General features: G+C 37.5%; 1 long non-coding RNA gene across 1 annotated transcript; it reads right to left on the bottom strand.

The window, feature by feature from the left end:
* Window positions 1-1,103: 1,103 nt before the first annotated feature.
* LOC125178354 lies at window positions 1,104-4,829 on the bottom strand. Its single transcript, XR_007156871.1, has 3 exons — window positions 4,767-4,829; window positions 3,065-3,196; window positions 1,104-1,184 (listed from the first exon to the last, which is right to left on the bottom strand). It is a non-coding gene; the product is annotated as an uncharacterized LOC125178354 (long non-coding RNA).
* Window positions 4,830-24,747: the final 19,918 nt, after the last annotated feature.

Here is a 24,747-nt window from a genome sequence, read left to right as displayed (position 1 = left end):
AACTATAATGAAAATTGTTAATTGTTTTCGCACTTTTAATGGAATATAGTTAAATTCAAGCATAGTATTTTATATCGGAGCTTAAGGGTGAACTGAACACGGCCCATCACAAAAGAAGATTTTTCTGGCCATTGCTCAATATGCTTTTTCTCTGAGTAGACTGCTAAGCAGGCAGCTTGATGGCAGGGAGAAGGCTCACTTCCTAAATGTATGTGTTATCTTCTTGAATATATGCATGATGCTATTAAAGAACACAGATTTGTTAATGTTTTGCTAAAGAGCGCAGAAAGAATATTGCCCCTTCACGCAAACGGTGTTATGAGAGACGCAGATACGGCATCCTCAAAACCCGGAGAGTGCAATAAATAAATATGTTTATCATAATCCTTATGTTAGATCTCCAAGGAGTAACGCTATATTAAATAACGAATATATTAGGTTCTGTAAGGCTATGCAATTTTTTAAGCACATATAATTTAATGACAATTTTTCATTGTCCACAAGAGCCTGTGAACATGATGCTGTCAATTCGAATATCAGAAACTGTTAAAATCTGATAGTTTTATAATGTATTTACTCTGTAGATAGCCAGACGTCGACTGTACAGGATCTCGACATAATCGGAATTCGACACCGGCTTTTAGTAACTCCGCTCTATTTCACTCATTGCTTTATAGGTAACATAAGTTTGCTGCGTTATTCAGCAGGTGCAAGAACGTTTTTAAATGCTGCTCTTTTTCGCGTTCTGATTTAACGTGATTATATAGCAAGTCGGTAGTTTCGACGGGAGACGCTCCCCAGTAGGCATTCGGTGGTTGAATCAACGTTGAATCAACTACGCATTACGACATTGATATCGGGGTGAAAGGACGTTTAGAATGAAAATTGAAGCAACATCTTTCATGGAACGTCGTACTGACGTTACAATTCAACGTTGAATCAATTTTGCTACTACGACGTTGCTGCAACGTTGAATTTTATGGTTGAATCGACGTTGAATCAACTACACATTACGACATTGATATCGGGGTGAAAGGAGGTTAGAATGAAAATTGAAGCAACATCTTTCGTGCAACGTCGTCCTGTCTCGGGGAACCAGCTGACATAAGGTCCGGAGTTGGGGTTGGCCGCAGTTCCTAGCAGTGGAGCCGTTGTCTTGTAGATTACCCTGGGTGGTCCGCTAGCTGGAACACAACGCCTAGACTGACGTACAGTGCAAACAACGGGATCCATGACACCTAGACTGACGTGACATCTAGGACCACGGGATCCATGTCACGTCAAACGGGATCCATGACATCTAGACTAACGTACAGTAACGTACATCTAGACTAACGTAAACAACGGGATCCATGACATCTAGACTAACGTACAGTGCAAACAACCAACTCCATGACACCTAGACTGACGCACAGTGCAAACAAATGACTCCACGACACATAGACTGGCGTACAGTGCAAACAACCTACTCCATGATACCTAGAATGACGTACAGTGCAAATACTGTAAGTGCCCCCAGGACGCTTAGATTGACGTGCTATGTTAACAAACACCTCCAGGTCACCAAAGCAGACGTACAGTGCAAACAATCATTTCCAGAGCACTTAGACTGACCTACAGTGCAAACAAGAGCCAACAGGGCACATATGGACTGACGTACAGAGCAAATAACTGCCTCCAGGACACCTTGAAAGACGCACAGTTCAAACAAACTGAGCACTTGGACTGCTGCCCAGTGCAAAAACTGCCTCCAGTATACATAGACTGACGCACAGTGCAAACAACCGACTCCATGACACCTAAACTGACGTTCAGTGCAAACAACTGCCTCCCGGACGCTCAGAATGACGAACAGAGCAAACGACTGCCTTCAAGACACCTAGACAGACCGTACAGTGCAAGCAAACACCTCCAGAGCACTTATATCGCATCACAGTGCAAACAGACGCCACCAGAGTTCTTAGACTTCTGCACTGTTCAAACAAATGCATCCCGAGCACCTAATTAAACTGCAGCACAGTGTAAACGACTGCATCTAGAGCACTTAATAGACTGCTGCACAGTGCAAACAACCGCCTCCAGAGCACTTAGACTGCAGCACAGTAAAACAAAATACATGATTTTAAAAGGACGGACTTCCATCCTTCCAATCATTATTGCTTCTGGTTTAGTACAAATTAGAGTGGTAATTTTATTGCCAGAAATTTGTTGAAATAATCGTGAAATACAAGACAACAAATTTTCAACAGAAGTCAACTGTCATATTAAGCTCATCAAAACAGGAAAATCATCGGGATTATCTGCATAGTGCAGTTAGAATGGAACTCCGAATGATTTCATTCAGGGACTTTCCAAAAATCAAAATTTCCCCCTTATAATAATATACAGTGCAGAATTTGTAGCAGATCTCGACTGAAACATTTCTACTTGATTTAAATAGTCTGTTATTTTCCTATTGATGAAGCAGAAGCAATGATGACCCATGGATTGTAAACGATTAGCTAGAATTTTTCTAGAAGTTGGATACAATAATTTTTCTAGTGGTTCCAATCTTTTTTTACAAGATGATTTGTGAATTAAATTGTTTTTATTATTTGTAAATTGCTGATTTGGAGATCAGTACAAAACTTTGCCATGAATTTTAAATTCAGAGGAGACATGAAATCAGTTATCATCAATAAATAGGCGAGTAGATGAACAATCGTAATAAAAGCGTTGATGTGCAGAATCTCACCAGGGAAGACAGCGTTTATGTGCAGAAGCTCACCAGAGAAGACAGCGTTTATGTGCAGAGGCTCACCAGAGAAGACAGCGTTTTTGTGCAGAAGCTCACCATAGAAGACAGCGTTTATGTGCAGAAGCTCACCAGAGAAGACAGCGTTTATGTGCAGAAGCTCACCAGAGAAGACAGCGTTTATGTGCAGAAGTACACCAGAGAAAACAGCGTTTATGTGCAGAAGCTCGCCAGAGAAGACAGCGTTTATGTGCAGAAGCTCGCCAGAGAAGACAGCGTTTATGTGCAGAAGCTCACCAGAGAAGATAGCGTTTATGTGCAGAAGCTCACCAGAGAAGATAGCCACGATCGCCAAGCAGTTGTTGTCGGAGCAGCGGCTGAAGGCCTCTGAGATGGGAATGTACTCAGAGGCCAGGTCGTACCATTGCAAGTCCAAGTTGTAGTAGATGACAAACTTGCAGCCTGGTACAAGACAATATAAGCAGCTTGTGTGAACTTCTGCCTTAACTCAGCTCGAAAATGTATATAGTCGTCGACTCAAAAAATTGCAGAGACATAAGCAAAAAGTTTGCCATAGTATGTTCGCCAGGTTTTCTTTCATGTTGGGATGAATGATATAGTAATTTATGAAAGTTAATCGTTAAAAGCTGAAGGACAAGAAAATCTCTGGGTCAAAAAATCGAAAAATTTGGCTCACCCGGTTTTTTGTGCTCATTTTATTCGTAGCTGCGAAAAAGGCGCGTCTAGCGCAGCAAACCGAATGCATATTTGTACTACAGTATTTGCGTTAGGCAGTTCTAAATTATATGAAATGAAATTTTTTTATTAAAATGTACATAGATTTCTGAAAAATTGAATTTATATATCATTATTCGCATTAATTGTGATATCTTTGGACGGTTCAATAAAGCAAATAACATAGATTTGCATGCCATTTTTTTTAGTATGCCGTTTGACTTTTATAAACCGATCATTTTATATAAATATGTTAGAAAAATAACATTTATAGCTTACTATTCGCGTAAAACTGGACTAGAATGGTGGTATCCTAAATACGCGTGGTGGTATTCTCAATAAGAATAATTGGCAATGGAAAAGCCTTGGCAACAGCATCAAGCAATTTTTATAACATTTTCTTCGTTTTTAAAAATAAATTATATTTATTTGGCTGCCCTAAACGATTAAAATTTCCAAAATACGCCATCTCAGAAACCTATCTCTTCCAATGATTTTCAAGCTACAGCATTGAGTAACATATCATTCGATTCGTAAGGTCCATATCTAGTGACAGTAGAAGTTTTTCCCGATTTGTACATGGTCTGGATTATATATTAAAAAAATTAGGGGGAAGAGTATATATAATGGGGGAAAAGTCATATAAAAAATAAAATGAAAAATCGATGAAAGAGCTTCTAGAGTTGATAAATATTCTCTTTACGGATCGAATGATATGTCTCGATGTTGTAGCACGTAAATTAAAGGTGGAGATTTACAAAGAGCCCTTCTTTTTGAGTTTTTTTCATTTCATTTCACGTTTTTAATTTTTCCGAAAAATTCACATGCGCAAAATTTTCTTCTTTCGTTCCCTCACAAATGTGTACGAAGTTTCTCAAAAGTCCTTCAGTAAATGAAAAAAAAAAAAATTTTACCCAGACGCTCCCTCCATTTCATTATTGAAGCAGCTCTGAAAAAGGTAATATCAAAACTGCGAATTTTACAGAGGAGATAGTAAAATTTAAGCTGCTCCTCATGTGCAGCAAAGTTTTGTTCATGGGTCAGTGGGTGTTATTTAATTTGAATGGCGCTATATACGTACTGTACGTTTAATCTAAAATAAAAACCAACACAGAGTCTGCTGAAGGGAGGTGATGGATGAAATATTTTTGCTCTGAAATATTTTTGAAAAATATATATTTATTTATAACTGAAATACATTTATGTTAACACTGAAATATTTTTGCTTTGATATTTTTATCGAGTTATTTCCAACCAAGCAAGCTTTCCGTAAATCCGAGCGAATTGCTTAACTAACTTTTGCCTTGGTTGCGCTGGTTGATGAATGCCGTGGCGTTGGAGCAGACGTAGCCTGACATCGAGTAGTTGAGCGCGGCCTGGGGCTGGTACGGCAACATGGCGGGAAGAGAGTACCGCAAACAAACCTTGTTGGCGGGGCACGGGCTACTGGCACAAGGATCCTGTTGCATATGGGTATTTTTAGTACATGTTAAATGTTCATGTAATATAGTATAAGCATTTTATATATAATATACGTATAAAACACAAAAAATACTTGGCACTTCATGTCAGCGAGTTTTGACACCACGCAGAGATAAAGATCAGTACGAACGACGCATAATGCTTTGCCGGAAAACACTGGTGAATAATTATGACAAGCCGATTATACAGTAACATCACAGTTACATTTGTAGTTCATATGTAAATGCAGAGGTTGGCAGTATAGCGCGCTACATGTAGCGGCCGCTACTAGCGGCCGCTTCATTTTCAGTAGGGGTAGCGGTAGCGGCGCTACATTTCAGCAATTGTAGCGGTAGCGGTAGTGCCCGCTACATATTTAAGTAGCGATACGAGGTTTTGCCGCTACAGCGCTACCGCTACATTTATAGATAAAGCCTTTAGATTTTACTTTTACAGAATAAAACTGTACGAAAGATTTCGGTGTAATATTGTCAACCTCAGCCTGTTACTAGTGTCAACATGTTAGTTGTTAGCAGAGATGGCAGTAGCGCGCTACATGTAGCGGCCGCTACATTTTCAGTAGCTGTAGCGGCGCTACGTTTAAGCAATTGTAGCGGTAGCGGTAGCGCCCGCTACATTTAGAGCATGTAGCGGTAGCGGTAGCGGTAGCGGCCGCTACATTTCAAAGTAGCGCTGCCCAGCACTGTGGAAATGTGAAGACCAGTGACGTCAACTTATACTTTAAATGCCGTACATTAAAAAGTACACTAACTGATCTAAATGCGCGCAGCGTCCAAAGTACTGTGATTAGCTTATGGAGTTACGAACTCTTGACTGTTTTTGATTTAACGAAACCTGTTAATTACCACCAGCGTCTTATTTACATTTTATAACAGTATTGCTGCTACCATAATACTGGAAAAATTCGGGTACCACCCAGACTTCTGCACAAGAGTCTCTACACTGGACTTGAAGTTATCCCGGGTAAACTTGGCCACCCGATCGAAATCAGTTTCTGGTTATTCAGAATCACCTTTTAAGCTTTATAGTCGCCTGAGAGTATGACAAGTGTGTCCCGAGAGTATGACAAGTGTGTCCCGAGAGTGTGACAAGTGTATACCGAGAGAATGAAAAGTGCCTTCTGAGAGAATGACAAGTGCATACTGGGAGTATGACAAGCGTGTCCTAAGATTATGAGAATAATTGGCCGAGTCGAGTCACACCGATCGCTCGCGAGCCGCCCAGAGGCTGCCCTCAAAACCCTGTGTCGAAGCAGCTGACTTAGAGTGGCTGATTCACGCGCTCCCCGAGTCCTAGGCGGCACCTATTGCGGAGTTGGGTCCGCATCTAAACTGCGTTTGGGTATTTGCTTACCAGAAGAGTTGAGTTAAATGGTTGAGTGACAGCGTAGGAGACCCAACCAGACGCCGCCACGATGGTTGCGATGTTGCCCATCAGCTGGCACGCACCGCCTGTAACCAAACCAAGCTCATCAATCAGCACGCACTACCTGACCAAGCCAAACTCATCAGCTGGTACGCACCACCTGCAACTAAGCCAAGCTCATCACCTGGCACGCACCACCGGCAATTAAGCGAAGCACATCAGTTGGCACGCACCATCTGCAACCAAGCCAAGTAGAGTCTACATAAATTAACAACTCTTGTCACCTCTGTTGCTGCATCCAGTATGGGTAAGAACAAGTTGCAGCCAATCTTGAAAAATTCAAGATCTCACACTCTACTTAAGTTCAAATGTTTTTCAAGCCCGAGAGTGAAGAAAGGAATTTCTTTATATATAAACCTGCGTAGCTAAAGCCGACGCAGAGCGTGACGTCACCGCAGAGACGCAGGCAGCTCAGCGGGTCACGGGTCGTCGTGTTCAGGAGAGGCGCTCCTGAAAAACGCTGACCAATTCCTCCTGCGGTGGTCGTGATATTATAATGATGAGGGCATAAATGAGGACAACATGATAAGGGTAACGTGATGAGGGCATGAATGAGGGTAACATGATGAGGGTAACATGATGAGGGTAACATGATGAGGGTACTGTGACGAGGGTAACATGATGTGGGCAATATGATGGCAATATGATGGCAACATAATTAGGGTAGCATAATGATGGCAACATAATGATGGCAACATCACGATGGTAACATGATGAGGGCAACATATAATGAGCATAGAATAATGAAGGCAACATAATGAATGTAAGATAATGTTAACGTGTAACTCAAATATTCGTGAAGCAAGCGGCCGTCGGGCAAGCGAGCGAAGCAAGCAGTCATGATACGATGGATATATTGACGCTTTCATTGCCTTTAAATTCTTGATGAATATAAACTCTGCAATCCGTGCCCGTATCCAATATTCTTAAGTAGAAATTATTCGTAAGTAATATTATAGTGGAAAATATAAGCGAAGTTTGTGTCGTTTTCGTCGTGAAACTTTGAACTTAATTTAAATTCCTTACTGCCGATGACGCATAACATTTAAAATTAAAGTTCGATGGGCATATCGAGTTATTTCTTTCCTTTACATTACATATCAGGCGATTTCGATTATAAAATTAGCAGATGAAATAAAGAGACGAAATTATTTCGTCATCGTCAGTAATTTACAATTGCTTTGATTTAATCAATAAAGCAATATTATAATCTTTAATAATTTCAACCTAAATATACTAATGGTAATCGGAAATGAATAATCCAAGAGCCCGTTTATATTGCCTGATTAATGCTACACCAAACTCCAAAAAATGAAAGCGGATCATATTACCCAAATATAACACACATTTTTAACAAGAGTGGGTGTTACACTGACACGCCCCTTTTTCCTGGCCAAAGTGGGTCAGGATGACCCACAAAATGGTAATAAGTGAATTGATAATTTAGCAGAGAACTCACCTATAGACCGCGACATCAGGGCCGCGTGGGCGCCGCGTGCCGGCGCTGGGGCGAGTGTCAGGCAGAGCGCCGCCAGCAGCCATGCTGGAGTGGTCATAGCGTAGCACCAGAGTCGTCGTGACGCTGAAAAGTAAAATTATTGGTTTTCTTATTTTAACGAATTTAAGTGTCTAACGAATGTCTTTATTTTAATGAGATTAAACTATTACTAAATTCTAATGATTCTGAACCATAACCTTTTATGTAATGACCTCATCCATCACTTCTATTGTAATGACCTCATCCATCACCTTTATTGCAATGACCTCATCCATCACCTCTATTGTAACGATCTCATTCATCACCTCGTACGTAATGACCTCATCCATCACCTTTATTGCAATGACCTCATCCATCACCTCTATTGCAATGACCTCGTCCATCACCTCTATTGCAATGACCTCATTTATCACTTCATCTATACTCTATTGCAATGACCATACATTATTGCAAGACATCTCAATTCACTGCTTGAATGTAAGGCTAACAACCGTTGAAAAAATGCACTGTATTTAAATTTTTTAAGAATTCACGTGAATTTTGAAATTTATTTAATCAATTTAATTAATTTATTAGATCATTATTTGCCGGGAAAAAAATTCAGAAATTATTTTCGTGTTTAAAGGTCTCCTTTCCACAAAGTTTGACCAGAATAACAAATTAAAATGTACAGTAACATATAACTTGCATTAGTTTTCCGATATATATGAATGAAATGCACATGAATATCCTAGAAGAAAAGTAAGGGGAAAATTCAAAATGAAATCTGAGGAAGTTAGCCACATCCCCTCATATTCCTCAATCCCCACATCCCCTCATATTCTAGGGAATGTAGACAAGTATCGGCTTTATTCTAGGGAATGTATAAGTAATATAGAGAACGAGTATATCATCACAATCTGCACAAACAGCTTAAATCTCAGTTTCGAACATTTACCCACAATCTTATGTCGAATCTTGACGATTAAAATTTGGTTGACCATTTTCCCCAATCGAAACTTTACCGAGCGCTCACAATATTTTTTAATCACCGTCAATAAAGTTTTGGAAAATATTCGTAACAAAAACATCGAGCGAGTTTCACGATGGAAAATACTTCCTTGGAATATATAATTGATTCAAATTTTTTAAGTACTTTTCAGAACCTGGCCGCTCATCTTTCTTAATCAATACAAAGGTTTAAGGTATTTTATCCGTATCATAACACAGTTCTTGAAAGTCTACAAAAGGCAAATCGCGAGCAATGTATTCACTGTGAATATTCTTCATATAATTGCGAATGACTATGATGCTTTTTTAAATCGAGCTAGTTGTTTTACCCATGAATCCTTTTCTTTGGTGTGTTTTAATATTAGGAGTATTCGCAAAAATTTTTAAGTATCGGCTTTATTCTAGGGAATGTAGACAAGTATCGGCTTTATTCTGGGGAATGTAGACAAGTATCGGCTTTTTTCTAGGGAATTTATATAAGTATCGGCTTTATTCTAGGGAATGTAGACAAGTATCGGCTTAATTCTGGGAATGTATAAGTAATATAGAGAACGAGTATATCATCACAATCTGCACAAACAGCTTGAATCTCAGTTTCGAACATTTACCCACAATCTTACGTCGAATCTTGACGATTAAAATTTGGTTGACCATTTTCCCCAATCGAAACTTTACCGAGCGCTCACAATATTTTTTAATCACCGTCAATAAAGTTTTGGAAGATATTCGTAACAAAAACCTCGAGCGAGTTTCACGATGGAAAATACTTCCTTGGAATATATAATTGATTTAAATTTTTTAAGTACTTTTCAGAACCTGGCCGCTCATCTTTGTTAATCAACACAAAGGTTTAAGGTACTTTATACGTATCATAACACAGTTCTTGAAACTCTACACAAGGCATATCGCGAGCAATGTATTCACTGTGAATATTCTTCATATAATTGCGAATTGGTATTACCCTACACCGAAGCTCAGGGTGTTGTGCCAATTTGTAGCTCCAGCCTGTTTCCATTCTGGACAACTGTCTCCGTTTCACTACTAGTCTCACTCAAATAATAAAACCCTCCTTGTCTTCCAATGCATCCAATTTATTATGTTTACACTAGTAATAAAGCCTTCAATTTAAGGCCACACTGAAAAGGGAGGCGCGAAGTTTTGTACAGGATATTATTAACGAGATGAAGGATATCAAAAACTTATATCGTGAGTTTTCTAGAGATATTATAATCAAATCAGAATGAAATTAATCAACTTGAATTGATGCTACAAAATAAAACTGATAAAAACATAGGGCCGAACAAAATATTACCTGATCTTATAAATAATCTTGTAGCTTCTCGAGTTCGAGAGAGTAATATAGACTTTAGAAATCTTCTTCAATAAAATAACTGGAGTTAATATATTTGGTACAAGAATTAAAAGCACCCCCACATCACAGCTAAGAGCTGAAATTTTGACGCTAAAAAATTTTTGTTCTTAATTATTGGAGACTTGTAAATATCTCCTGTCCAATTGAGGATAAGGATGCCGCATGCACGACTTATGTCGACGGGGAAATTGCAAAAGTCTCAGATGTTCATGCAAAGGATTCAGAAATGATCAATAAATAAATAAATGTTGTTAGAGGGTGTTATGGCGCATATCAACTTTCTCGAGAAAGAATTGCCTGCAGTAAAATCAATAGTAGAAACTATTGATGGAAAAGTATTTCAGGGAATGGCAAAATTAGAAAATATTGACAAAAATGTTGCTCAAGAATCGATTAAAGTGAAAACAGAATTGGAAAATATTATCATAAAATTAACTCAGGAAATAACTGAAGTACCGTCAAAATTGTGTAAGCAAATGAAGAATTTGAAATCCCTCGACGAAAAAATATCATCAATGGCAGGGATTCAGGTCGAATTAAAGGCTTATACTGATGGTGTTGAAACAAGGCTAGATGTCAACATGACTGAAGTAGCCAAAGTAATGAGAAATCAGGACGAGTCCCCTGAAAAATTTGCAAAAATCGAGGAAAGAATCAATTTGGGAACGAGTGTTCGCCTGTAAACTCTACTGTGATTTTGGGAAAAGATAAATATTAAACTAAGTTTATAAATTAATCAAATTCATTTATAACCTTTGCTAATATAAATGAAAGCAATTGTACCATGTGAATAATATATAAAAAAATTTACAATTCACTCCACAAATGTATTTACGTTTTGGTTTAGAAGAGTCAATCCATCTAGTCAAGTGTGATGAACCCATTAAAAACATTCGCATATATGTAATGATTTATAATGAAAGTAAATTAAAGTTAATCGAGGGTAGTTCATTTATACGCTATTGTCATTCGATGCAGCCTGTGAGGAGAAAAGAGCTTGATACAATATCTTATAAAAATAGAAGACTTAATAACAGATGTCCAAAGAGAAGTGATATCGATGTTCAATTCTGGAAATATTAACCAGCAGCAGATTGATATTGATAATATCCGCGATGATACTCAATATCTCTCAACCGAAATATATTAGCTTTTATTTCAAGTGATTATATTATAACAAACATTGAAAATGATTTTACAAATGCAACTTTAAAAAATGCTCTACAAGTGCAAAGGCGAAAATAAAAATAAACAGAAAAACCATTTTGTATTTCCTTCTTCAAGTTTGAGGTGTCTCATAATTGGAAAATCGAACTGCTGAAAAACGTCATTGCCGCTGAAGTTGTTATTGGAATACTATTGATTCCAGCAACCTTTTCCTATATAGCAAGTCAACTCATCAGCCGGAATACAAGTTGTTGAAAAATGCTTTCGATAAGGGATATAATAAATCTTAAATCATTGATTCATTTTCCAACGGTAATGGCAATATTGACGAATATCTTGAAAACTTACCTGAAAGACGCAAACAAAAATGTGCAGTCAAATACTTTGAGAATACTGCTTCTGTATCTGATCCAAGTGACATAGATCTTAGGAAGAAAAATTTGTTCATTTTTGACGATATTGCTACAGAGAAAAGTCAGAACCCAGCTGATAGTTTTTACACCCGTGGAAGACATATTAAACTGTAGTTCAATAGACTTACTCAAAACTATTACACATTACCACGACAAACCATTAGAACGAATTCAAATTTATTAATTCTATTCGAGTTACCTTTGATCGATATGAAGAATATTCACAGTGATTACATTGTTTACGATATGGCTCTTGCAGAATTTCAAGAACTGTGTTCTGATAAGTATTAAGTACCTCATAGCTTTGTGTTGATTAATAAAGATTAGCATCAAGGTTCCGGAAAGTATTTCAAAAAATTTAAATCAATTATATATTCCAAGGAAGTATTTTCCATTGTGAAACTCGCTCTAGGTTTTGTTACGAATAGTAGCAAAACTTTACTGATGGTGATTAAAAAATATTGTGGGCGCTCGGTAAGGTTTCGATTGGGGACAGTGCTCAACAGAATTTTAATCGTAAAGATTCGATATAAGATTGTGAATATACGATCGGAAATATGTGATTTAGGCTGTTTGCTCCGACTGATGAGACAAATGTTCATAATGCTACTCATGGATTCCACGAAATATATGCTATGAGATTTATACTAGTACTGTATATGGATACTACGAGAATTATACTATTAGATAAATACTGAGATATAGATACTCCCAGATACATACTGCTAGACATATACTTCTAGATCTATACTATGATATATATACTCACAGATATATACTATAGACTATATAGACATGTACCAAGAACACGTGAGTTCGGCAGTGACCGCAGCAGCTCTTGATAAACTGGCTATGACTCTAACCGGCACGAATTAATCTTTCGTTATTATCGACAAATCAATGGCAAATCAATGAATTTCAAATGAGGACACCTCATTGTACAGTGAAACAAATTCTCTTGACACGTAGTGGTTCGGATTTGATTACACTCACGTACCTTCCCAATTATCGTGGTCTTTTGAAACTATCTGCTAATCAATAAAAATTCGATGAATATCAAATGACGAGACCTCATTTAACGGTGGAACTAATTCTCTTGTCATTCGGGGTTCGGACTTGATTGCAGTCAAAGAAATGAATGGGTCATACTGTCATAATAGTGACACTTCTACCCTAGCTTGAGCGCTTTCTTACGGACAACTCTAGGTCAGAATAACCCACACAAGGGTAAAATGTGCATCGTAATGTGGGCAAAGTCAAATTCATTTTTCTGGGTGCAACTTTGCTATTTGCTCTAAACGAACCACAAGGCCAAGCGATGAAGCCAAGGCTAATTTTCACCTTTCTGAACTTATCCAGAAATGAGTGCATGACCGTCCGCTTTTATGGTGCGATGAACGAGTCATTGTTTAGTGGTCAGCGGGTTGTCGACTTTTTCATTTACAGTGAATGAGAACAATGAATACATGTGAATGTTGAAGTACTGTTATAACAATGAAAGAATGGAGACAAAGAATGGATGTGAACAAAGAATGAATGTTAACAACGAGCGAATACCAACTACGAAAGAATGCGAACAAAGAATTAATGTGAACAAATAATGAATGCGAACAATGAATGAATGCTGATAACGAATAAACGCTAACAATCGCTGAATGTTAACAACGAATTAATGTGAACTACGAGTGCATGCTAGCAACGAGTGAATGTGAACCATGAATCATGAGATCAATCCTCATATACGGGAACGCGGGAATCATTACTTGCAACGTAGCGTATATCTGGCCGAAAAATAAATGAAATACCGATTATTTTCCTTGGTAATGTAGATTCAGGGGCATTTCACCACGTGCACTAAATAAAATCTGATCCCATAGAGACAACTTTTCAACGTGAACTGATTAATACTTTATTCATGGCTATAGACAGGCCAGATATGTCATACGCAAGTGAGAAAGCGACTTGAATAGAGTTATGGTGTCGGTGCCTCCTAATGGTTGACTTCTGAAACAGGTCGGATGAACAGATATTTACGGATTACGGTGCGAACCTGACATACAAACCTTTCTTTTCATTCTTGGAGGGAAGCTATACTGTGTGCGAAAAATACGTCAAGATTGAAAACGAAACAATTTAGTTAAAAAATTGAGGTTTGTTAACACCCATTATCATATATCCGGAAGTGTTTGTTCAATTAGGTAACTCAAATTATCAACTGTGTCACTTTTTTTTGCCAGCACTACATTATTCCACTGAAACTGTGCGTCGGTTAACTCGATTTTCATAAAATTTTTGTAATGTCTCTTATTTAAAATTTGTTCAATTAAAGAAAGTTTTCTAAGCATGTGTACGCAAGATAAAAATCTGCGAGATTTTAATTTTTCTTAAAGAGCGGCTAACATTATACGTCTGCCTGGCGTGTAGGTCGCCAGCCCATATACACGCCATGGTCACCATAGTCACGGTGACGTGTAGGTCGCCAGCTTACACGCCGTATCGATTTGTAAAGAAAGTTGGTAATACACAGCGTCTTATGTATTTTTCCGCTATAATTCACAGATAAAAAAACTAATATGGAGATTGATCAAAAATTTCTCTCAGGACCGAGGTACCTGAATGCATTTTTTCTCGGTAATGTTTTAATTGTTTCTAAGTAGAGTCATTTATTCTTTTTAAACATAGCAAATTTATAAGCCTCCACTCTTTGTGTTCTGGCCTTACTCTTGATATTAGATTGTTTCTTGGAACAATTCTTGGAACCTAGGCTTTTTTATAAAAATCTAACATCAGTGAAACTTCATACTCAATGGAACCGAAAGTAAGAAGCAAATCAATAACAAAGTTACGTTAATCAATCAGATCCATTAAGATATTCTAAATTAAGAATTAACTTGATGAAATAACTCCTATATCCTCGCTCTCGCTCGACACATCATGACAGTTTCTCTACATTTCCCCTCCGCTGACTATATTAACTGAAGCGACGATATGAAAGTTAGAATACTAAAAATTGTTGCGGGAGAGCTGGACAACTCGCAGCACGTTGTTGCGGGAGAGCTGGACAACTCGCAGCACGTTGTTGCTGGAGAGCTGGACAACTCGCAGTCAACTCGCAGCACGTTGTTGCGGGAGAGCTGGGCAACTCGCACCACGTTGTTGCGGGAGAGCAGGGCAACTCGCAGCACGTTGTTGCGGGAGAGCTGGACAACACTGTTTCTTGGACAGCTGAATCACAACCTCATTTAAAAAGGTACCTCATATGTAACACCTTTCAGGGAAAAGGTAAAATAGTTGCGAAAATGAAAACAAGTGTACATGCATGGAAATGAATTAAAATGATTATAAAAATGAAAAATTCTCAGTTGCGAAACATGCGGTTGTAGAGTTGTAAACGTCAACTAAATATAATTTTGGCCACTTCAAAGTGTAAAATCTTATCGACGGTACGTAGACTCTCGGGTCTAGCAACTCGTGTCAATTCCAACTTGTTTACTGCATTAAATTTATAAGAATATTCCTGAACAGAAGGTAATACGAATATCACACAAATTTTATGACATTAATTCTGAAAATATACTGTAATTATATTCAATTATTTATTTATTCTGGGACGAGCTTGTGTAAATAAACATATTTTAGGCAGTAGAAATGAATTCAAAACGTAAACTGAGTTGAACTATTATGACGTTTCTAACTTACATTACACTTCAACGAGAAAAATTGCATGTTCCTGAATGTAGGCAACTGATTACCATGCACTGCAGAAGCGGCAGGTCTAACCTACAAGTCGGAGTTCCGGCAAACTCCTGCTCGCAATTTCTCCACTTTTCCCTAATTTCCTCGCACTGGCGCCATAGCGAGATTCTTGCGTATTCCTTGTGCTGGATCCATGCGAGAACACATCAATTTTATTCGTTATTTAATAATAAGAATAATAATATTTAAATTATGTGTGTACTTTATAAAATAACGTGTACGCAACTATGCATATCGTGTTGAAGGATTTTTTTAATCCCCACCATGCACGTGTGTTTGCTCGCTTTGAGATCAGCCGCACTCGCTCATTTTTTGCTCCTTCATAAATGAAGCGATCGTTTACATATGTTTAGTGATCTAGAAAAATATCTGCTCTTAAGCCCAGACCAATTACTACACACTGAATGAGTGAATTTATCATAATGAACGGCCCACTAAGCTCACACTCTTCATTCCAAATTTCCAGAAGCGGAAAAAATGCTTCTTTCGCTTGATAAGAAATCAAATCAAATTTAGAAGCTCATTCCAACATTTTCCAACCTAACCGACAATATGGAACATCCAATACATACCAACATTTAGAAATATCAGGTGGAAAGCACCGGGTTAGAGCGTCTGATTTCGCTCTTTGACCAAAAATAGTTTAATATTTTATATCCTAAATTAATATTTAAGATTATATATCATCCTAAATTAATATTTAGGATATAAATTATATTTTAGCCCGTTAATTCCTCGCTACGAGTGGCCCACGTTCATAGGGAAATGACCTGTTCAGGCCTAAGCCTAATCGCGTGCATAATCTCATATTCACTTAAAAGTAAAGAAACAATGAAGAACCAAGCCTCGTGTGTCCATGTGCTTGTTAGTTTGTGAATGAGCAAGCATTCCAGTCAAAATTTATAGTTGCTTTTCAATTAATGCATATGACATGTTAAAGGTTTTTTACTGATATGTGCAACATGTGATATCAGGATTCCATCGAATTGCTGATCAAACCACTCTCCTCAGGGCGGTTGGTTAAAAAAAAAACGATCAGAACATAAACGTATTACTAAAGATTTAACTAGACGTCCTATTAACGCAATGAGGAAGAACAAGAATTTTTCTTGAGTGATTTTTCGAAATCCCTTTCTTTGACCTTGAACCCAATATGTTCTGATGAATTTCCCACAAGGTTCCGTTCCTTTACAAAATACATGTGTCAAATATGAGGAAGGATGGTTGCATGTGAACTATTTCGACTCGTCTTATGCACTTCGTGCCATATCCATTTTTGAATATTTTGTTTGCAGGCTAATTTTAAGGAACTCTAGTTCATATCAGACTTCTAATTCACACAATAGTCGCATCTTGGAGCCATTCTGTGATTCGAGTTCATTAATTTAATCTTATTCATTTCATTGACATAGATTGAAGGTAATCGATAAGCCAATAACCCTCAGTAATTAACTCGTAAATTTTGTAGCTATAATCGAGGCAGTCAAATGGTTCTAGGAGTTGCGTGTGAACTTTTATTGCTCGTGCGTAGGCCATTTGTCGAGCTGCTGCTGATGCTGCGGCGCGTAATTACGGCGCCTCTAATGGCCACACTGCGCCTCGCTCCATCCCCGCCTCGCTCCATCAGCGGCTGCTCCAACCGAGTACATTAGGAAATATTTTTTGTGGGGAGAGATGCCGTTACCTAATTTGTTCGGACAAGTGATAAAACCAATTATATATACTAGTTTTATTGTTCTTATAATTTTCTTTGCAGAGGGCCTAATTGTGGCATTACGTAATCACACACTGGGAAATCAATGTTCCATATTCAACGCTATTTCTCTTAATTAAGTAAATTTTCAAGGTAAGGGCTAACCATCATTATTTTCTGTTCGACGTGCATAGAGCGAGATAGATATTCGGTGCATTCACATTATAATATCCTATCGAGTCAACTTTTTATTGTTTCCTAAAAATTTTTCTGAAATTTCCACGGACTCTACACGGAGCGACCAAGTGCGGCGAATTACGTATACGAATGTCGAGCAGAGCGTCTATAGATAGTTTGTCGTTCATCAATATTCCAGTGCAATATCTTCAGGAGCCATAAGCATCGATCGTGGCTCTAACGTTCAGCCTAAAGTTTCATGCCAATATAATGTCCGTTACTTCCGAACTCACATGGGCTGATATTTTACATATGACCTGATAGCTATTTTAATTAAACATTACTAACCCAAACCATCTTCCTTATGGCCGTATTTGAATGCTTGAATTTGATCCTGTTTTGGAGTCACAGCTATCAATCGCCCCTGTAGCAACGTCCTCATAGAATAAGTTTTCGAATTCATTAAGATATTCACGTACGAATAGCTTGCTACAGATCCCGAGTTCATCTTCTCGCGTGATATCATTTAAGCTTGATAAGGAAAAACGTTCGTCTTCTTCCTGGAATATTGTGAAATGTTTGGAGAAATATTGCCTACACATCTGCACTGATGGCAGCAATAAACCTGCTTTATATACAGCGCCTTGTCTGGCAGATCTATTGTTGACAATTGCAGACTAGAAATTTGTTATTATGTGAAAACTCGGCACTGAATATTCCTGCCCTGGATACTCGAACGCGTAAAGCGGCCGGCGGCTAACACCTGCAAATAAAAGTTATTGTAAACAGTCGCAATAATTGCATTCTACTTACGATTTATTATAGTAACTACTAAGTGATGGTATTTGTTCTTTACATATAGAGGTGGTTTGGCGTTCACTTGATACATGAGAATTTCAATACTGATCTTGAATGCCATCGAAATTCATGGTACACGGCATTAGAACAGAGTTAGCATTTTTGTTTTAAGGGATTTTAATTTTATTGTTATCATTTAAAATTATTTTTCAAGTATAATACGCATCAATCGTATTATTTTAGGCAAAACGAAATTCGCGTAGAAACTTTGTTGTACGAAAATGCGAAAGCTTCTAGTTTCATTTTGCAGCAGTCGCTCATAAATTACCTTCGTGAGGCAAAATGAACATGATTCAGAAACGTCGGAAACCTCTGTGAGTTACAAATTTTAAAATTATTCAAGCTAAGAAAGAGGTAGTATTGAAATCAAAAAGTAACCGTGAACGTGCAACGGTTGCTATCCCCTAATGTGACATCTATGATCGCTTACAAGTTGCGGAGGAAAATGATTTTGTAACTTTTGAACGGGAGTTCGGTCTCCTGGAAGGCTCCACATTGATTGTTTCTTGTCTCCGAGGTCTTAAATTACCGCGCAATGAGCTGTGAAACTAAGAAAAACTGTCATTTCCAGAGCCAACACAAACTGGTTTCTTGATCCAAAAACCCAAGTTACGCTTGGCTGGAGCAAAAGTCTTTTTGATGGAAAAATTTTTTAAGCCAGTCACCAGTATAATTGTTCAGCTCGGTCCATCAACGCAGACAACAATAATTATATGAAAAGGAAGCAATTTGAGATGGCTTTGATTATTAATATTTCTAATGAACGATCAAATGAAATATAAGCGATGTTGTGAGCAATTATTTTCGGTTCAATTTCATTTTATTATCTTTTTAATTTCACTACTTATGGCTGTATATTGAATATAGAATCCGAAGCTCCCTGTTATAGTTAGAAAAAAGACAGCCCCAATCTAAATTACCTGATAAAATGACATCATTGAAAATTACTTCCTGATAATTAATTCTATCCTATTGCCTTCGTTACTCATACGGAACTTGACCAAAAATTTTGTTAAAAAATAACGCACGTGAACAACTAGGTGATTCATACGTAGTTCGTTAACTGCCTGGACTGGTCCAGTTTGGTTATTAGATTCAGAAGCGAGTCGTAAACTCAATTGAGTCGTTAAAAACAAATTTATTTGTTATTTGCCCCTTAATTGAGCCCGCTCTCTGTGTAAAATATTGCAGAACATTGCCAGCTCTGCTTATTTTACGGACGCCTCATAATAGCAGGACAATAACGTGCCGAAGCTGTCTTTACGAATGCCGAAACATGGGGATGAAATTATATCGTGCATGTTTGAGTAAATATCATATATATCATTAGAACTCATGGTGAGATTTACAACTGAAATCTAAATGATTTAGAATTTCCGTAATGAAGTCTGTGGCTTTCTAATTAAATAATTGTATTTATGGTCATCTAAGCGTAAACAATTTTTTCTCTGACTCATGGATTTACTGCAGAATATTTATGGCGCGAAATTAAATGAAAAATGTTCACCGAAGTTATGCATTGCCTCTTCATCGAGTACGCACCTGAAATTATTGCATCTGAAGTGCAGGGCAATGTGCTAAATTCAATTATTCGCGAATAAACTTTTACATGTTTTGAAAAGCATGCGACTGCATGGTCACGCTGCCTTTCTGCGTATATCATGTTCATAGATAATTTTGTTTTTTGTCCGGATATTCATGTTATGAGGGATGAGGCGAATGTCTAACGTCCATAATTATAGACATCAGAAGTCGCAATTACTAGCATATGATTATTTTGAATCAAATAAATTTGGAACTTTTAAAGTTAGTTTAAATTTTTAAGTTTCAGAATTTCAAATCAAGTTCATAAGAACGAAAGAATATAACTCTTAATAAAGTTCCAAAAATTTCTCAGCCATCAATTTGATTTCCAGAAACTTACAAGTTGGTTCTCACAAAAACATTGTTTATTTTACCGCCTAACGGCACGAGAGAAGTTAAAGAATTATTTTGCGAATTCAAAGAGAATACAAAACCTTGTTGCGGGCATTTCATGCTGGGAACAAATTTGTGCGATTTTGATTGATTATGCAAACCCCCGAAAAATTCGTTCGAAATTCTCGCATTGTGTGAAGAAGGCCTCGACTCTCCCAGACTCGCAGCGAGGCCAACGAGTAAAACAAATGCAGAGGCCGACCGCTGTCAAAATATTTGTTAACTGATAAACCACGTATATTTTTCGGATAAATGAATAATTTTCATATTTTATCTCTCTCGGTGCTGTACGGATTAAGAGATAATTAAACTACGTGAATTTTCCGGAGAATTGAATAATTTTCATATTTATCTCTCTCGGTGCTGTGGGGAAAGAATTTCGACAAGTAAGGTTGCAGATATCGAAGTTGCAAAATATTTTCTAAATGGCAATATTGATTTAATGATAAGTTTTCGTCCACAGTTGGACCGTCAAGATAGATATGGCTTTGCTTGAACTTTATAAAAATTATTTTAAACAAAATTCTTTCTTTCACATTGCCACGACTAACCTTTTTTTCTCAGCCATTAACTGGAGAGTTGAATAGTCTGAAAAATTCTCTAAAAATTGTTTTCAATATATTTATAGTATTCAGTAATCACTGAATTTAAGAAAGAAGAACATCTAGCATTGTGATGTAAAAAGTATACTTAATAACAGAAAAACTTTTGAAACTTCAAACATGAACAAAATCACGATGCGCGTGCAACTTTGCTAAACATTCGAATCATTAGAGGCTTGTAAGCTGCTTTCTTTCAACCTATTCGCCCATTCAGCTGGAGAAAGTTCACGTGTTCAGTGCTAAGAGAACTAATTAGATGTTTTCATAGAATGTCGTCTTGAATCATCCGCTATAAAAACACGTCGATCCTACGGTAATTAGTCACCAACATCCCGATGAAGCAACACAACGGTAATTAGTCAGCAACATCCCGGCGAAGCAACACAACGATAATTTGTCCTCAACATCCCGGCGAAGCAACACAACGATAATTTGTCCTCAACATCCCGGCGAAGCAACACAACGATAATTTGTCCTCAACATCCCGGCGAAGCAACACAACGATAATTTGTCCTCAACATCCCNGCTGGAAGGATTTTTTGTGCTCGGTTCACTCGCGTTCACCTAAAATACGAGGTAACAATAAATAATTATTGCAAATGCATGATAAACTTGAATGAGTATATTTCTATAGATACTTGAATATCAATGTTCCCGGGAACCTCGTGTTTCGTTACTGAACAAATACAAGTGACTCCAAATATCATCTGTAACGCTGTTTTCATTCAGACGCATCCTTATGTCACCTATGACAGACTAAAGCCGTGAACAGAGCTTTGCAACGGTGAAAAAATTTCTTCCCCTAGCTGTTCATTGTCTGTCGTGAATAATTTTTAATTTATGTTATTTTGGTAAAGAAGAAAATTGCTGAACAAATTTTACGTTTATTCTACGCCGCTGTGAGCTGATGACGGCTTGCTGCCTTGTCCTAATAGAGATAGTTAGCATAAATTACTACAATAACTTAGTCTTTGTTAGCAATAATATTGTGTTGTGTAGGAAAGTATTTGTAGGGAAGAAGATATTTGAAATAGTGGTAACCAGTGTCACCGCAGGATGGAATTTTTGATTGCACAGACTTGATGATGTTCCGATCAATGTGAACGAAGCTCAAAGCAGGAAACGGGCATGGCTCATCCTAGGAAGGTTTCGTGCTGCTCCGGAGGTCATAGTTGATCGTAAGTTTTGTTTCACAGCGACGATTGGGGCTTGAAGGTTTCTGCACTACAGGTCCTTGCGCCGATCTGGCTGTCCTCTTCCACCAACGATGCTCCTAACTCAAGAGAACTTGCATGCGCGCCAAACGCTTTTCAGTTGAGGTTCATATAAAATATCTGGAGCAAAATGTTCAGTAATTTACCCAAGGAGATAAGCTCATGAAACTTTCCTATCGTTTATTCGGCATGAAATTTTGTAGCGATAACAGAGAAATCGGCTAAGATGTTTTTGAAGTGATGTTGTTATATATTTATGGCTACGTGGTAATGAGGGTTTGATGGATCATGGGTTTCATCACTAAAATTAAACATTTTATGCGACACAATAATAGAATGAAGAACCTGGCTATTTGCTCGGGTTGGCGGTTCATCATCCGCTGTAGTAGTAGCGGAGGGCAATTGCTAGACTATTTGTGACATCCGAGTTAAATGGAAACAAAATTCGCGCAACATAACGATTGCTTTCGCCTTCGTATTTAAGAATTTGATCGTAATTTTTTCATAGTTTTCATTTTACTGAAGTATTAGTATTCAGTATCGGAGTAGTATTAAGAATAAATATTGGTTGAAGTTTTTCATATTAAGTTTATTAAGTATTAAGTTTAATAATAAATAATTACGCCTATGTATTTTATATTTAGTCAGTTCTTGCAAGATATCTGTTCATTTCTCTATTTCGCGAGAAATCCTCCAATTGTTCATTGTGTTTCACGCTATAATGAAAACATTTCACTCGCAAATCAGCAAATTTAGATATGATGTTAGGGTTTTAATTGAAGACATTTTTTGAAATTTTAGGTTTAGAGACGATCTTACTGTTAACGTCCGCACTCTAGGAACGCTGCTCTAGTTATTGTTTGGTGCGGAGACGTGACGGAGGTACGTGTCTTGTACTAGTGAAGGATTTTAAGTGTGACTATCGTTTATATATTATTGTGAATAGATTTACTTAGAATATGTTCATATGATCTCTCTTGTAAATATTTATCATTCGTAGGAAGCTTGTTATTTTTAGCATTTTATTGATTAGTTTTTTGTTTGTTTTCAGGAAAATTTAGGGCTTGAACTTGAAACATTATATAGCGAATACAAGTGGAGTTTGAATTACCTTGGGACATGAACATGAAGTGGGTTGGAATTACGATCACGAGCCGCATTTAACGCTGATGCTTGGGCCTAGTTGGCTTTCAGAGTGAGCCCACAGCAATGATGAAGCCGTACGAGTTGTATTTCTGTTCACTCAATCGTTATCTATTACCTGTATTCTTTATTAAAATTAAATCTAACGCTTCAGGACTTTTAAAGGCCCGGGCAATTGCGTAAATTATTTAAAAAATGTTTTTGCGAACTAATTAAAGTTTGAATTTTTTTCATAATAGCGCCAGGAGAGAAAATTCCAAATTCCCAAGATATAAATTCATATAATTGCTGCTCAATAAATTGCATCGATGCTCTCCTGCACATAAATTAGGGCATTTTTTATATTTGCCTCGTAAACTTGTCGAAATAAATACGGCGACGCCTAAATGTCCCTTACAAAGAACACAGGTAGAAGTTTTTATTCAGTGGGTCCTCATGCATTTTCTCATTTATGGAAAAATGCCCTATTGTGCTCGTCATGTCCGTCCGTCCGTCTGTCCGTGGTTTCACGTTTTCTTCGATTTTGAGAAAATGCGCTCTCGGTCACTCACTGCAGTGAGTACTGAGTTATATATTTTGTTCTATTCTTGGTGCAAGAATCTGCATTTAATGCACTGTTGATGTCAAACTTTATATTGAATTGTTACAATGGCACCCCGGGCCGTCTTTAATTCGTTTTCTCAGGAGCGGCAACATATGAAACTGCCAACTTCCGACAGTTAACTTCTTAGAAAAGAGCAAAAGCATTATAAATGGGCAAAAAATAACTTCAAAATCTGGAGATACTCTTATACAGGGTGCGGCGCGGGAACTTACTTATTTGAATTGCGCGCCACGTGGCGGCCATTAGTCCTAGGAAGGTGGCGCCATGCAATGTAATATTCAAGAATTAAACTTGTAAGTAAACCCAACGAAACTTTAAATGTAGCTCTTTGTAAAAAAGAAAGAATTAAAACGCTATCTTTAATACTTTTTACTTTGTGATTTTTTTAAAAGAGTAAGTTCCCACGCCGCACCCTGTACTACCTGAATGGAGGAGCAGAATAGCACTTAAGTCACGCTGTTGCTATCGACTTCCGAGTTTCCGTCGGCTTATGAGTCACCATAAAGCCGAAATTTAGCTTCGTCCTCCGATCCGATAGTCGACAAATTTTACATTATAGTAAATTTATGCAATCTAATTTGATTTTAAAATCTGAAGCAAATGCGTTCAGCGAAGGATTATGTACAAGCACTTCATTTTCCGGCGAATTTTGTGCCAACTGTGAGCTCATCCGGCTCATTTCTAAACGAATCTAGATGTTTTTGATAAAAAATGAGACTAAATTCAACTGACAGCTCCGGAAATCACGCCGTATTATGTCTCCTTTATATCATACATCTCGGATAAGAGATCTAATTTGAATAGAGTTTTTCACACAGAGAATTTAAAATTGATAGTGCACGTTATTTGAGTTGCGGATTATTTGGCTTCTACAGAAATCAACTACAGTATTAAACGAGCCAGGATG

This window comes from Hyalella azteca, unplaced genomic scaffold (genome assembly GCF_000764305.2).
Source record: "Hyalella azteca isolate HAZT.00-mixed unplaced genomic scaffold, Hazt_2.0.2 contig9081, whole genome shotgun sequence".
NCBI lineage: Eukaryota > Metazoa > Arthropoda > Malacostraca > Amphipoda > Hyalellidae > Hyalella > Hyalella azteca.
The sequence above is the reverse complement of the archived record's forward strand: the minus strand, read 5'-3'. Positions and strand labels throughout refer to the sequence as shown.